This window comes from Octodon degus, unplaced genomic scaffold, assembly GCF_000260255.1.
Source record: "Octodon degus isolate 3935 unplaced genomic scaffold, OctDeg1.0 scaffold00147, whole genome shotgun sequence".
NCBI lineage: Eukaryota > Metazoa > Chordata > Mammalia > Rodentia > Octodontidae > Octodon > Octodon degus.
The window spans coordinates 6,246,947-6,264,020 of NW_004524723.1; the positions used below are offsets into that span (position 1 = coordinate 6,246,947).

The 17,074-nt window shown below is 40.4% G+C and overlaps 1 non-coding gene and 1 pseudogene across 1 annotated transcript; one reads left to right on the forward strand and one right to left on the reverse strand.

Moving 5' to 3' along the window:
* Positions 1–11,523: 11,523 nt before the first annotated feature.
* LOC105743673 lies at positions 11,524–13,441 on the forward strand (annotated as a pseudogene).
* Positions 13,442–14,495: 1,054 nt separating this feature from the next.
* On the reverse strand, positions 14,496–14,560 carry LOC111812882. The gene has a single exon (XR_002818255.1). It is a non-coding gene; the product is annotated as a small nucleolar RNA SNORD37 (small nucleolar RNA).
* Positions 14,561–17,074: the final 2,514 nt, after the last annotated feature.

The window sequence follows — 17,074 nt, forward strand, 5'->3', positions numbered from 1 at the left end:
TATTTTTCTTACTCAGCTTCCTACAACAGAGGAACTACAGGGATTCAGCTCAACCCAAGGACAGGAAAGGAAAAGGAATTTTGCAGGTCCTATAGACATCCAGAATTACCCAAGAGTTTACATCAGATGCTTCAAAGATACTGCCCACTGAGATGTAAGACAGCCAGAAACTTGATTACAGATGTTTATTGGGATCTTCCAGTCTAATGTCCCTGGGAAAGAAAGACGGCTTTTGGTTGAATTATTTTTTAGGGGAGGTTTCTTTTTTGTTTTTGGTGCTGAGGACTGAACCCAGGGCTTCCAGCTTGCTAGGTAAGCATTCTACCACTGAGCCAAATCCCCAGCCCCAAAAGAGGACTTTTGACTAGTCATGAGTCTCCAGTAAAACATGGACCAGAAAGCCTCAAATTTCTCAAGGCACTAAATATTCCAAGTTAGGTAGAAGTTGCCCATTGCAAGGGATATAAAGCCTTCATGGACCCTATATCCCAAGGAAATTCACTAAGAAAGATTCCACTGCCAATTAGGGAGTTTTTCAATATAATTCTGGCCTATCAACAGCTCCACCTATAGTCCTATTCCAAGATCCTGACTTAGAACCAAGATACCCTATGGAAGAGCTTCAAAACATTTACAATGTGGAAGAAAATCAAAAGGTCTAATGATGGTGTGTAGAACTCTGTTCTTGCCACAGTAAATACAGTGGAAAGTCATTAAGGCCTTATATGATATCCTGCACCTAGGTTGAGAGGTCACCACCACTGTGTCACATAAGCTCTTTGTAGAGCCTAAAGTCCATAATATTATAGCCCAGATCTATAAGACCCGTACTGTACATGCCCGCCATAACCCACAGACTCATATTCTCCATTTTCTAAATGAATGCAAAGGTGTGGGTCCCCCTTGGAGAAGATTGGCAAATAGGCTTCATCCACATGCCTGTGAGTAAGGGTTATACGTACCTCCTGGGTTCTATGGACACTTTCAGTGGGTGGATAGAGGCCTTTCCTACAAGGTCAAAACAGGCTCCTGAGGTGGTAAAAGTCCTTCTTAAAGAACTAATCCCTACATCTTGACTGCCTAGATCTATCCAGAGTGATAGTGGACCCTCCTTCAAATCTCACATCACACAGGGAGTTGCCACATCCCTGGGAATTAAGTATCACCTCCACACTACTTGGAGACCCCAATCACCAGGAAAGGTTGAAAGCCCCAAATCCAAACTTAACCTCAGCTCATTTGAGATACTTTGTGGGAGGCTCCTTCTGATATCTGTATTAGTTATTGTTGTCTTGTTACTAAGACAAAATATCTAACATGCAAGTTGAAGACAGAAATGTTTATTTAGCTTACAGTTTGGGGAAGTTTCAGTCCATATTTGGCTGACTCCAGCACAGAGTGGCACATGACAAAGGGCAATAGGTCATGGAGGGTGGAAGACAGCAAAAGCAACAAGAGCAAAAAGTGAGGATTTCTCACTTTTTGAGGAAAATAGCAAGCTTCTTTTTCTCTTTTATACTGTATGCAGGCAACCTGCCCCAGGGTAGCTGTAGCACTCACACCCATGATCCCTCTATTGGACCAGGAATAGATCATAACCTCTAGAAGCCCATGGCATCACTGCATGAGGCTTTCAGGAGACATCTAGACACAAACTATAACATTCTGCCTCTGACACATCAAAGATTCATGTATAACCCTTTATGCAAAAGACATTTTCATCTCATATAGTTGCCAAAGTCCTACAGTTTCAGCATTGCTGAAAAGCCCAAGTCCCAAGTCTCCTCCAAGATCTAAGGCAAACTCTTAGCTGTGAGTCCCCTGTACAAATGAAAAATTAAATACTTCCAACAGTCAATGGCACAAGATAGATGTTTCCAAAGCAAGAAGAATGGGACCAAAGTAAGTCCAAAACCCACCAGGGCAAACATTAAGTCCTGAAGTTTCACATGTAACATCAACATGAAAGGCAATCTGGGGCAAATTGTGAGCTCAAAGCGACTCCATGTGTATGGCACTTCTGGTGTTTGTAGCTCCCATGCCTTCTCTCTTGGGCCTGCTCTGCTCAGTCCTTGCAGTTTTCCTCAGATAATCCATGTGCCTTGCTTCTCCAAACTTCTGGTGTCTCCACCGAACTTTTGGCTTCACCCTCACAGCTTCACATATTGCCCTCTCAGGAACACCCTGCCTGGCCTCCCAGGCCTTCTTCTAAAATCTGAGTAGAAGCCTTTTAAACCTAAGAACTCTTGCATTCTGCATGCACCTAAAACTAGTACCATGTGGATGAGGTTAAGGTCCACTGCCAGGTGGAGCAGTAGCCAGGCTTTTTTCTCTCTCAGCTATAAGGTTTGAGTGCCTGGATTGCTGAGCAATCTGAACCTGATTCTGAGGAATAAATTCTCTATGCTGCCAATATTTTAGAACCTGGTGTGTACAGCACTACCATTTTGGAGCATATTGTGGCAGTTGTAATTCTGGAACATGGTGCTCTATGGCTTTCTCCTCAAAGTGAAGTCTCCCTTTTGCAGTTTTGAAGGCTGAAAGGGGTGGAGACATACTGCTCCTTGTGATGCCCTTAGGCCATCTTTTATATTCTCCTATTCTATCTTTGTAATCAAGATCTCCTGTTCTCTATCTTTGTCATCCATAGCTTTATTGGGGCTTCCCTTCTGGCCAGACTCACAACATTTGTGAGTTTTCAGCAGAAGTCTTCTGAGCCCTTTCTTTGTCAGCCTTCTGGTCTTTTGAACTCTAACCAGAATCTCCCATACAGAACAGCCTAAGGCATTCCAGCTCTACTCTTTCAGGAAATGTCTCTGAAATTTTGAACTAAAAGCAACTAAGAAAAATCATAGAGGAAAAGGTCTGCTCCCCTCCAGTTGCTTCAAACCAAGAAACAAATTGATCAAGGTGTTCCTCTCCTTGCCACACCAGGAAAAGAAGGACAGATATTGATCACTGAAGCCAACTGTCTTAGCCCAGGTATCAACATCAGAAGAATACATTATAAGCTTTATAAACTACCATTATCTTCTAGTATTTTCCATCCTACAGTCTGCCACCATTAGGATCTCAGAATACTTTTTATTAGTCTTGTAATTCTAATAATTTACTGTCTTTGATTTAAGATGACATATAAGCCTGAATCCTAAGATATCTCTTTGAGATCTATTCATTTCTCGGGGCATTTTCCATGCATAGCTAAGGTACATATGCTGTTAAAACAAACAATTTAAGAGGAAAGCCTTTAGATGAAATGAATGTGACAGAGTTTAACTGCAAAAAGAATGATTCATGAATTAGATAACCCTGAAAAGCAGAAAAGCTTGAGGGAGTTGTAATCCACAATGCGGGCAGGCAGCAAAGGGAAATGAAGTACAAAAACAGCTCGATTTATTATAGGTTAGTATTGGCCTGTTTGCATAGTCTGCTCAGTTAGCTGCTTGTCACTAAGTAGAATTTGGCTACTTTTGAGGCCAGAGGTTAGGGCATGACCAGCCAGCAGACAAGTGGATGTGACCTGTTAGCCACAAAGATGCAGGAGACATGTGCCCAAGCCCTGCACATGGAGCCAATCAGAAAGTTCTATCTTCAGTTCTTCCCACAAGAACTCAAGTAGGTTTTTGGGAGGAAGGCCTAGACCTGGCATCACCCTGAGGGGTGGGGAATACAAAACATGGCTGCCATTAAGTTCCTGGCCACTGGGCTCTCTCCTTCACAGTGGCCTGTTCTCAACCCATAAAAAAAGTGTAGAGTGTACTTTCTCTAACTTTAATTGGCCTGCACTCAGTCTGAAGGGCATATTTATTTTCCTACCTTTAATAAATGTAAAAGATCACTATCCTTTGTGTTTGCTTTGTTCATGACAAGCCAATTCTTTGTTCATGAAAAGAGGAAACTAGGAAAAAAATATCTAGAAGGAGTCAACAGAACCCAAGAACCTGTTAACACATTCATTGTTAACACAACCAAATGTCATAAAAATATACTTGTAAGTTAGGTTTTTCAGAGGGGTTTATATTGTGATTTAGATTTTGATTCTTTACATAATGACCAAAGTTAAAAAAAAAACATCCTTTGACTAAATTAAGTTTTGTTCAATACACACAAAAAGAATTCTATTCTTTGAAAGACACTGTCAGGAGAATGAGAAGACAAGCCACAAAATGAAAGGAAAAAATATTTGAAAACACTTATTTGATAAAGATTGTTACTTAGTTACTTTTCCATTGCTGGGACAAAATACATGACTCCAAAAGTTCAAGGAGAAAAGGTTTATTTTAGCTCACAGTTTGTAGATTGTGTGGGTCTTGGCCAAAGGAATGTATGAGATGGATATGCAGAGGTAAAGGACTTTGGGAGTCGCCTGCCCCAGACCTCCCAGAATACATGGTTAGGTATTAAAAGATAGCATACAGGGTCACAAGTAGGACCAAAATACATTGCTTTACAAAATGAATGTTATGACCTTTGTCCTCTACATTCTCTGATTCAACATTTAAATTGGTCCTAAGGTCATTCAGTAGGCCATCATGACCTTCCCCTGTTCCCTGCATGAGTTCCTACCTAGGTAACTTTTTTCTTTTATCCTTGCTTTCTGGTTCTATCAATTAAAAGCCACAGGTTCTTCAGCTCAGGGTGGTCTTTATGAGACTTTCTTATGCTGAGGTGTTTCAGTTAAGGGTAGCCCCTCTAGGCCTTCTTGTGGTGTGCACTGGACATTGACTCTGAGTAATCCTTCACCCTTGCCACCATGCCATCATCATGAACTGTGACAAGTCATGCCCCATGTGAGGAAAAAGTCAGTACAGCTCAACATCACTACATACCTAGTAGAATCACTAAAATCTAAAACATTGAGATACCAAATATGGGTAAGAATTTGGAGTGACTAGCACCCTCACTCATGATTGAGGGGAATGTAAAAGTGGACAGAACTTTCAAAGGCATTCTACTAATTTCTTGCAAAACGAAATCTCTCTCCTAAGTACTATTTGCCCAAATGAATAGAAAATTTATGTCTACACAAAAACCTTCACAAGGAGATTTAGAGAACCTTTATTAATATAGTAATTGTCAAATTTGAAAACAAGATGAGTTTTGTTTGTTTGTTTGTTTGTTCTGTATTTAGGACAGCGTCTACAGGGTCTACAGGGTCTCGTTATGTAGATCGGACTTGTAGTGATTCGCCTGTTTTCAGCCTCCCAACTGCTGGGATTACAGGTGTGCATCACCATGCCCAGTCTCACTTATCATCTCGGCGCCCCCTGTAGGCAGGGCCTGCATAGCAATCTGGGGATCAAGCCCTGACCGCTGTTCTCTGCCTAAGCAGGCACTTTAGTCCATTGAGCTATCAGGCTGACCCCAAGTAAGATGGTTTTTGAAAGGTGAATAAATAAATAAACTGGTAGTTTTATATGACAGAACTTTTTCAGTGATAAAAATGAAGTATCAAGCTCTGAAATGTCATGGAGAAACCATAAATCTTACTTCTAAGCAAAAAAAAAAAAAAAAAAAAAAAAAAGATTTGAAAAAGGTACTTATTGTATCACTTCAACTATGTGGCATTATAAGAAAGGCAGACCTATAAAAGTGGTTGCCAAGATTTCAGTACAGGCTGATGTAAAGGGGGGCAAAGGGTTTTACAAATAAGCAAGTGGCAGGCCAGCCTGATAGCTCAGCAGACTAAAGTGCTTGCTTGGGCAGAGAGCAGTGGCTGGGGTTCGATCCCTGGCTTGCCATGCCGGCCCCACCTGCGGGCACACTGAGATGGTGATTGAGACTGGGCGTGGTGGCACACACCTGTAATCCCAGAATTTGGGAGGCTGAAAACAGGAGAATCACTATAAGTCTGATCTATGTAGTGAGGCCTTGTAGACCCTGTAGACCCTGATCTAAATATAGGGGGGGGAAATGGCTTCTTTGGGCTTTCTACCTAATCATGATTAGAAAGAGTTAAAGCTTTTCTGGAGAGAGCAATTAACAAGGGGAGAGGGACAGGCCAGCTCAGGGAAAGCCAGGTGCTCAATCCAAGGTAGCCACCCCTTATCCACCTGCAATACATTACAAAGGAGACAAAAGGCAGACACTTAAAAGCAAGTTGCACTAGCCCCCTCACCTAATTGCTAACACAGCCTTGTGTGTAAGGTTCTTTTTAAAACAAATCAATAAATTCTAAAGTTGAGATTCAGACAGACTCACTTAAGGATGGGCATCTAGGGGCTGGGGAGATAGCCCAGTGTCATAAGCCCCTGCCTGGCAAGTACAAGGGCCCGAGTTCGATCTCTGGTGCTGCCAAACAAATCAAAGAATGTGCACCTAGGTGATCCAGGGGATTAGGGGGCCCATCTATGACAACCCAGAAAACCAATCAAATTAAGACAAGTTCCACGTAGCAGAAGGGCCCTGGCACCCAAAAAACAGCCTAAAGCAACGTTTTCGAACCCCTTACTCTGATTTACCAGAGTGATACTCTCTCCTCCCTTTTTCTCTTTCCTATAAGGTGCCCAGTAAAATGTCCTGTCCTTAAGGCTGAAGAGATAGCTCAGTAGTCTAAATGCCTGCCTAGCAAGCACAAGGACCCAGGTTCCATCCCTGCTACCGCATGCCAAGCTGGTGCCAGCCTATGAGACCAGGCATGGTGGCACATGCCTGTAATCCCAGCGCTGGGGAGGCTGAGACAGGAGCATCACTGTTAGTCTGAGCTGTGTGGTGCAGCAGTGCTTGTCTCCTAGACCTGACACTGTATAATAGTTAGCTGAAGCTTGACTTTTTAATGCAATCCATCAATTCTTGCCTTATGATTAAGCGGTTTAATCCACTTACGTTTAATATAATTATTAATGGTTGGATTTATTCCTGTCATTTTGTTGTTTTACACATGACTCATGTTTAGGTTCCTCTGTTCCTTCTTTGTTCCCATCTCTTCTGTCAAATATATTTTCTACTTTGTTCTATTTTACCTCCTTCCTTGGTGTTTAGGTCCACCTTTTGAAGTTAATTTTCTTAGAGGCTGCTGTAAGGATTAAAATAACTAAGTTAATTTAAAACAGCTGAGTTCTAATTTTTTTTCTAATTAATACTAACAATTTCAGTAATACTTAGAAACTTGGCTCCAGTATTTTTTTCTCTTTTGCTCTCCCTTGTGTTCATTATTATTGTCATACTAATTAAAATTTTGTGTGAAAAATCCCCAAATAAATTTGTATGATGTGTTTTGTATAGCCTTTTAAAGCTATTTAGAGAAGAATAAAAATATATTTATACTGTTCTTATATTTATCTTCATGTCTTCATAGGGATTAAGAATTTGTCAGCTGCTGTCATTTCTTTGTGCTAATTAACAGCACGTGAAGAGACACCTGGAGACCAAGACCGTGGGAAAGAGTAGGTTTAATGTGTCTCGGTCCAGGCAGGCTGAAATCAGAGTGATATCAGCAAATAACTGGAGAGAGGCTATGTGTATATATATGGTCTGGGGTTGGATGACATAGTCCCAAGGAATCTGGATGGAAAGTTTGAGATCAAAACTGAAAGGAGGACTCACCCATATGGCTGACACTCACAAAGAATCTACAAAGTACAGTACAGGGTTACAGGATAAATCCTGAAGGGACTTGACTGACCTTATCAGATACAAAAGTTACATTTCTTGTTATATAGGTCTTGCTTTATCTTGGTCTTAACCATCCATCAGAAAAGTATAAAAGTGAGGTATATAAAGTAAAGCTATATTAATATGCTAAGCTGTAAAAGGCTCTAGTCAACAACTTTTGCAGATAACCCACTATTATTATGGACTACTGGACTGTGTTGGATTGTTTTGCTGCATTCAAGCATCTATAATATTTAGATGCCAATAGAATACCCATCTTTGACATGGCTGAACTGGAGAGGGGGGATACAGAGGAAGGACCATTTTGTATTTGTGCATACAGAATAGTTAGGATAGATGTACGGCTGGTTTGGCTTGGTTCAGTGAGAGGAAGGATTTGTAATAGTAGTGTTTGGATGGGATGTCCTGGCTGCTTCTTGTGCTGTGGATGACTGCTGAGAAAATAACAATGTGCAATGTATTAATTATTGAAAATATCCTATTAATCAGCTTGGAAAGTGTCTCATTGATATTTTTTTTCTCAATAAAATTAAAAAAAAAACTGCAAGGAGGATCCTCACAGGTGTGCATACAAAGCTGAGTCTTTCAACATCAGGGAGACTGCAGGTCCAGTCATAAATTTTTTTTATGGTCATAGGGTCTATTTCCTGTTGTTTGTAGATGCTACCTGGTCTGTTAGGGAGGTTGTTAACCATTCTACATAATTTTTGGAGAAAAATCATTTCATAAGTAAATTGTGATTAAGGTTTGCCTGATGCCTAGTGCCTTGCCATGCAGGCTGGCTGTAGTATGTGGGAAGATAACTTTGTGTGCCTCTGGCCACAGTAAAGGCCTCAATAGTACCACAAGGCTGTGATGCCCCCAAGGCAAGATTGCATCAGCTAAAGATACCCTGGTTCCTTGAGGATCCAGTAGTAATAAAAATAGGGTTTCACCTTGGAGTTTCTTAACCTGCCATCTCTTCCCATGTCCTCATCAACATAAAGATCCTCATTAGCCTAAGGTCACCACCATCCTCTAACTCAGTGGAAAACCCCATTGGTTATTGTATACATCCAACAAATAGTGGCTATCTCAAGTGTCTTTGTCTTTGCCGGTCCCAAGGCATTGACCTCTCGGGCCCTGGTCATGCATTACTAAATTTGTCTCTGCTTATTTCATCCTTTTGCCTCATGCAGGAAGTTGGGGATCTTGGCCAGGTCCTTCTCAGGTGAGGTCTGACACTTTGCAACCTGAAGGAATTAAGAATTTCTTGTTGGGTACATGCATTAATGACTAAGTGTTTTAATCTCTGCTTATGTTGCAATCCCTTTACTTTGCCCTTGTTTCTGAAGGACAGTTTTCTGAATATATAATTCTTAATTGCTTCTTTGTTCCTTTCAACACTTTGAAAACATCAGCTCACTGACTTCTGGCCTCAATTGTTTTTAATAAGAAGATGTCAGCCTTACTGAGCACTCCTTATATGGGATAAATCTTTTTTTTTCCTGGCTATTTTTTAGAATCTCTTTTTGTTTGAATTTTGACAATTTGACATTGCTGTGTCTGGATATGGGACTCTTCCTGTTTATCATATTTAGAGTTCCTTAAACTTTTTGACCATATAATTTGTTTTCTAGCAAATTTAGGACATTTTTAGTCATTATAACTTTGCTATGTTTGTTTCCCAAAGGTTCGTGTGACGCAAATTTGGTCCCCCAAGTGGAAGTATTAAAAAATAGAACTTTTAAAAGATGTCACTGGAGGAAGGCAATTATATCATGGGGGAGCTCCCCTTGGAAGGGATTAATGTAGTTTTATGAGAATTCTCTTAGTTCTCATGAGAGTAAATTATTATTATTTAAAAAGTGGCCTCTTATTGCTCTCTGCAGTCTCATCTTGCCATACAATCCTTCCTTCTTAATGTAGCCATTTTCCTTTCTGCTTTTCTGCCATATTGTGATTCTGAGAAGGAAGCCTCACCACAGGTGACGTTAATGACAATACGCAGTCTTGGATTTTCAGCGTGCAAACTGAGATAAACAAGCCTCTTTGCTTTATGAAGTGTCAGCTTCAGGTATTTTGTTGTAGCAATGAGAAACAGAGTGATACAGCCTTAGATCCCCTCCTTCCTCTTCTCTCCCTCTGAGATTTCTATTTTTCATATGCTTGAATACCAATAGTGCTGTACACATCTCTGAGAATCTGTTTAGGATTCAAAATTCCTTTACTCCTTTTTTTGGTTCCTTAGATTGCAAAATATTGATCCATTCTCAAGTTTGCTGATCCCTTCTTTCTTCAGCCCAAATTTGCTGAGTTCCTCTAACAAAACTTATATTTGTTGTCATATTTTTATTTCCAGTGTTTCTATTTTTTTATAATTTCTCTCTTTCAATATTGTCTATTTGGTGAAAGACTGTTTTCATATTTTTGTTTAGTTCTTTAAGACTTGTTTCCTTTAATTATTCGAACATATTTATAATAGCTGATTTAAAGTTTTATAGACATAGTATTATAGACAGCTAAATTATTTAGAAATATTTGGAAAAAAAGAAATATTTTGGAAAAACATAAAAGAAAAATAAAGAAATATTTGGCAGTTGGGGCTAGGACCTCAGAAGTCAGTGCAAAAGACACCTGTGGCTAGAGCTGTCATCTAGCCACATTCCTCAAAGGTCAAGTCTTAGGACAGAAGAAATAACTATACCCAAATAGTAGGGATGAATAGCAGTGACTTGATATTCTAAATAGGCATCCATCTTATTTAATGAATATTATCTAAGCAATTATACTCATAATCAGGACATAGTGCTGATCAGGCAGGTGTTGGGCCACTGAGCTGTATTCACAGCCCTCGTAATCTTATTGATTGACCATAGTTTTGTCCCATCTCATATCCACCTTATGATTTTCCATTAGATCAATGTTGTCTAAGTGACTATACTCGCAATCTTACTAGTTAATTATATTTCTGTCTCCCTTTATACCAACCCCACATTGCAATTTTGCTCTATAAAATTCCCTCGCGAAGTAGAGTCCCTGGTCACCCACTTTTGGGCCCCCTTTTGTCTCTCTTAGAATAAGTATATCCTTTCTTTCAATAAATATGTTCTACTTTTAATCTCAGTTGTTCCTAGAATTTATTCTTTGATTTTAGAGAACACAAACTCTGCAGACCAGACATCTACCAAGTGGGAGCTTTAATAGTTCCCTAGTGTTATTTGGGGGTCCTACATTAATATATCCTATTTCTTTGCATGCTTCATTTTTTTTCTAAAAACTTTACTTCCTTTGTGTCACACTACACAGCTTGGACTCATAGTGATCCTGTTTTTCAGCCTCCCCAGCACTGGGATTACCAGGGTGCACCATGTGGTGCCAGGGATCGAACCGTGGTCCCTGGGCTTGCCCAACCTTGCCTGAGCAGGTGCTTTAGTCTGCTCAACTATCTCACCTGCCCTTAAAAACTTTACTTTTTAGATATATATTTTAAACAACTCTGAAATTTCATCCCCTTAACCACATGGAAATTGTTTCTGTTTGGGAGCTTTCCTAAACTATTCCGTACAATCTGCATTCAGCTGCAGTGGGCTGCCGCTATCTCATTAAAAAAGAAAAGAAAAGAAATAGTGTTTTATACTTTAAAGCCTATCTGCCCCTTGATTGCCTCTGTGTCTGCATAGCTCAATAGTAAGACAATGAATGGGTAAAAGATTTACTTAAATGACTTGAGTAAATCTGCACTTTGCTAAGGGGATGTTTGTGGTTTGCACAGTGCTTCAAAGTTGGGCAGTTTCCAAACCTTAGGCTTTGCTTCCTTTGTGCTCTGTCCTAGTCAATACACAATAAAATTCCTTCAAGTTTTCCACTGACCATGTATGCAGCCTAAAATGTGGGACACAAAAATTAAGCCATAGGCCTGGGACAACGATGACCCAGAATGGAAAGCAAGGACTGCAGGGTCAGTAGACTTCAGCACGTGTGACTAACACCCCCCATCCCGTCGTTCCTGTTTGGCCTGTCCTGCTCCCACTAGCCCCTTCCCCTCTCCAAGGCACAGTTGGTTCATTCCGCTAGGCCCCGCCCTACTCAAAAGAGGGCCAGTTGTCGTCGCCATGGATACCGTTTTTCTAACTGGCCTAGAAGTGGGAGCAGGCCTGAAGGCTAAGGCAGCCAGGGAGGTGCATTTTTCCCAGTGTCCCAACCATCTCCCAGTGCCGACTCATTCCGAAGGAAGAATTTGCTGAGAGCTGGGAATCCACATCGCCTTTGTCAAGTTGCTCTAAACAGTAGATTGTACCAGCTGTCAAAGGACCAGAAGACCAAAGCTCCTAGGATCCCTGTCAGACCCTCCTCCTTGGGCTTCCAGGACAAGCTCAGGGAGCTGGTTGTTACACTGCCTGGTGATGTTAAGCCTTGGCCTGCTTTTAATGGACTACCATGAAAGCTTGTGTTTCTTAACTGCTTTGTTGGGAATTGTTTCTTTTGCTATTTTTTTCTGGAGAACTGTTCTTGCCATAAAGGATACAGTCGCTGAACAACAAATTTCTGAAAAGGCAAAGAATATTAGAAAGGAGAATGCAGAGCTTGTACAAAAACTGACAAATTATGAACAGAAAGTCGAGGAATTAAAGAAATGTGTGCAAAAGACCAAGGAACAAAATATGATTTTCTCAAATGAAGCAATTAAATATAAAAATAAGCTCAAAATTCTTGAAGAAACTAATGCAGTTCTGGACAACACAGCTAGAAGACTTTGTTTTATGTTAGAATCAGAACAGAATGTCAAAAATAAGGATTTGATACGGGATAACAAAAAATCTATAGAGACGTTCAAGGATGTTACTTCAACGAGTGCTTCAGAATTTCCAGAGCTTCAAATCACTCTTAATAAAGCTAAGCTTAGTGAAGAGAAGGTGAAACCTGAGAGCCACCAAGTTCAAGAAGAAAATGCTAGAATTAAGAAGCAAGAGCAGCTGCAGCAGGAAAGTGAGCTCATCAAATCCTTTGAGCAGCCTCAGAGAGATTTAGAAGTAGCACTTACTCACAAAGATGTTACTACTAGTGCTTTGACCAGTTACATTACACAGCTGAGTGAGTTAGAGTGTGGATTTGAATCTGAGGGTCAAAATAAGAAAGGAAATGAATCAGCTGAGTTAGACAATGGAGAAGTGGGAAGTGACCAGAGAGAGATGGAAAATCAATTATGCAAATGATGGATGTCTCTCAGAGACAGCCTGCACTATCAACAGTTTAGAAGGATCTAGAGCTTTCACAAATTAAGAGAGTTGATGTTCACTAAATGTAAGCTAGAAAGCCAGATAATGGAATTAGGAGGCAACCATGGCTCACTGCACTCTGCCAAAGCTGGGCTGGAAGAAGGGTGTAGAACTCTGCAGCAGAAAGTGGGGATTCTGAATGAACTTTTATCAGCAGGGCATGACTGTAAAAGAAACTGAGTTAAGTAGAATATGAGCAACATGAGAAAGAGCACTAGCTGTCAGCTTTGGATCATAATATGACCCTATCTGCAGATGAAGTAAAGGTGCATAAGTGGCAAATTGAAGAAATGGAGAAATAATTACAAAAAAACAGAGCATTTATTCAAAAAGATTGCTACTCATGAGAAGAAAGCTCATGATAACTGGCTCAGAGCTCAAGCTGCAGAAAGAGTGATAACTAAAGAGAAAAAGGAGTGGCTAATCCAAGATATAAATTATGGGAAATTACCCCAAAGATGGCAGTGTGGCAAGATGAATGCATGATTGCCAGGAAGAAAAAAAAATTCCAGGAAGAAAAAAGCCCTCCCAGGAGAAGCCTGCTGAGCAAGAGCAGCCACCGCAAATAGTACAGAGTATTTCCCTCCACTGACTGCAGATCCTCCTAGGTGGCCCCTTCCTGCTTTGAGATATGCCTAGATGTAAGTTTGGGATAGTAGATGGGTCTTTGACATCTCTTCAGTAGTCATCTGAGGTCTCTGGGAAACATTCTCACCTACTCCAGGGTCTAATCCACTTTCCATGATGAACAGCAGCTGCATAAATTCTTCCCCAGCAAAGGTAATGATGACAGCAAGGTTCATATGGCTAGGAAAGGGTCCCCTCTTTTCCCAGAGGTGCCATTCATGGCCTCCCCTGTTTGAGACCCTCTACCACCATTTGTTCCATATGGACCATGACCTCAGCTTTGTAAGCCTTTCAGTCCTCTGCTACTTCCTCCACCTCATCCACTGTTTGGTGCTGATATGTCCACCACTAAGCTTCAGAAAATATGCATTTGGCCTACTACTTGGAAAAGGAAACCCTCCCCTGGATCTTAAGACATTTCTACCAGGACACACACTATTTAGAGCTCTAAGCTTGTTTGTGCCAAAAGAGTATTTTATTCTTGGGCCCCAGTAGCCACTGCGATATCCTGGCCCCCAAGATTACCCACCATTGCCTGCTGCAAGAGACTTAGCACCTTCAGGGCCCAGAGACAAGCCTTTACTTATCTCCCCAAGCAGTGGTTAGGACTGTTCACAGCCTTTGAAACAGAGCCCATAATCTTGACCTCTGACATTTAGACAGGAGGTAGATTGCACACTATTCATTATGATAAAGGTTTTCATTGGCTTTGAAATCCAAAAGTGTAAATGGTTATGTTTTTATTGCTAACCTGCCTTGGGCTATGTGCAGTTTTGAGCCAAACAACTCAAATATATTTTCACTCTTAAAATCTCTTTACCTAGTGTCCTTCTAACTTTGAAATGTGCAAAGAAGAATGCTTATGTTTTAATGTAACATATGTAATTGCTAAACGATTTAGAGTATCATTAAAAAATAAACGTGTTCTATGGAAATGCTTTGATGACATGTATTTACATTATCCTATTTTTAGTGTATATGAGTTTTTTATTTTCATTTCAGACACTAGGTTTCTTCAAGAGTCATCAGGTCAAAGTGAAGAAATTTCAGTTATCACAAACAAAATAAGAGAGTATTTTTTTTTTTGGTGGTACCAGGGATTGAACTCAGGACCTTGAGCTTGCCAGGGAAGCACTTATTTCACTGAGCTATCTCCCCAGCCCTAGTGTGTATGAGTTGAATACAGATCAGTGAGTTTGACTCCACCACTATTATATCTGGTTGTGAAGACTGTTACATAAAAATGTTTACTCAAATTTGTAAACTTTATCTCCTCTTGCTGGAGTCCTTTGTAATAGTTGTTAATAAAATTTTATCAATAGAAAAGACTGAATAAATGGGGTTCCTGTACCTCTTAACCATGCATGAAGCACTGAAAGTGTAGAGCCTTCAAATTCCTTTAGAACTTAACAATACTTAACTTTATTTAAGAGATGCATAATAATTTTACTTATTTATAGAGTACATTGTAATAGGTCAGTACATGTATACAATGTGTAATGATTAAATCTGAATAATTAGCATGTTTCGTTTTGATTAGAGACATGGTCTTTCTATGTAGATCAGGTTGGCTTTGAACTCACTGTGTAGCTGAGGGTAGCCTTGAATTTGTGACAATCCTCTTGCCACCCCTTCATGAGTGCTGGGATTACAGGTGAGCTCCACTATGCCCTACTAATTAGCATTTTTCATTTCCTTGTCATTTCTTTGTGTTTGGAGACTCCTCTCTTGTAGTTCTTCATAAAATATTTAATATGTTGTTATACACTATTCAAAGCCTTGATAGAATGTATCAGAACTCTCTATAGTTCCTTTGTTCTCAAGGTCTCTCCACAACTTTTGCTGTATTCAGTAGATGGAGAAGAATTCTGAATAAGTGCCTAGAAACACAGGAAATTAAATGCAAGAGAAAGTGTATTATATGGAAAAATCTAGATGAATACTGAGGTGATAAAACAATAATATATGTTCTTGTATGGTATAAAATATACAGTTAAAATGAGTAAAAATAGCACTTAAGTAAATGTAATCACAATGTTCTAAAATCTAAACATTGTATAGATGCCTTTGGCAGGCAGATGGATTGGAACCCATGAGACTCAGGACAGCTGGGTCTGGGCATGCTGGCACACTTAGGTGCTTGTTGTTGTTGAGTTTTTGCGTGCAATGCTGGGGATTGAACCCAGGGTCTTGTACATGCAAGGCAAGGGCTCTACCACTGAATCACATCCTCCACCCACGCACACCTTTGGTGGGCAGACTGACTGGAACCTAGGAGACCTAGGACAGCTGAGCCAGGCACATGTAGTAATCAGTGAGACCAACAACATGGAAGTGGTTGAAAAAGCAGTGAGGAACCAGTGGTTAGGCTTTGGAGAGCTCCACCAACAGAAGACCAGTATTAGCTCCCACATCCAGAGGCCAAGATCAGCTCAATTCCCAGCACAATTCCCTTGACAATCTTTTTTTTTTAAATTTTATTTATTTATTTATGTGTGTGTGTGTGTGTGTGTGTGTGTGTGTGTGGCCAGCTCAGCCCACCAGGGGGCGGAGCTGGCTGGCCTGTGGTGCTGGGGGATTGAACTGTGGTCCCTGTGCTTTGCTGAGCTTGTTCTAAGTAGGTGCTTTAGACCACTGAGCCATCTCACCAGCCCCATCCCTTGACAATCTTGGCTGGAGTACACAGCACACTTCTAGGACCTGATATGTTCACTGACAGAGAGCATAAACATTAAAGGTATTTTACTACTTTCATTCTCCCTTACCTAATTTATTATCCCTTTTTTGTCTGGTTGGAAGTCCTCCTGTTTTCTCTTGTACTTAGTTTTTACTTTGGTTTAGGGATTTTTTTTTCTTTTTTTCCCTCTTTTGCAGAGATCTACATTTTTCCTTCTTTTCTGTTATTTTCTTCCTTTTTGTTGCACTGTTTACATTTCTTACCTAACTTTTCTATTTTCTTGTATTGATTTTTTTTTTTTTACTGTTAGGTACAATGCCACACAATCAAGCAGACCAGGCATTCTGATATGAGTAGATTTATTGGGGACATCAAACAGGCTGGCTGTCTAGTGAACCAAGACAGCAGTGAATAAAAGGGAGGGGAAAGGAGACTTTATAGGATCATTGAAGGAGGGTTATAAAGGGCTGTAATGGTTGAGGGGGAGCTAATCTTGGAAGGGCTACCTGGTCTGTGGAGGACTTTTAATGTTAACAAAGGAGAGTTTCTGTGGTTACTTACCCAGATCAAAGTTAGGTGGACCTGTTCTGTGGTTTTGGGTTTGGCTCTGCATGGAGCCAAGGGGGAAGAGAGTTTGGGGGCAGGGTGCCAGGGAAACCAAGAGGGAGTGTGTTTGGGGTAAGGTGCCTGGAAACTTTGAATCCTGACCTATCACTTTCTTGAATTACTTTTTGAAGTTAAACTTTCAAGTGAGTAACCATTGTTGCAGAATCACTGCAAGTCTGATCTATGTAGTAAAACCCTATAGACCCTGTAGATCCTGTCCTAAATACAGAAGAAAGAAGAAGAAGAAGAAGAAGAAGAAGAAGAAGAAGAAGAAGAAGAAGAAGAAGAAGAA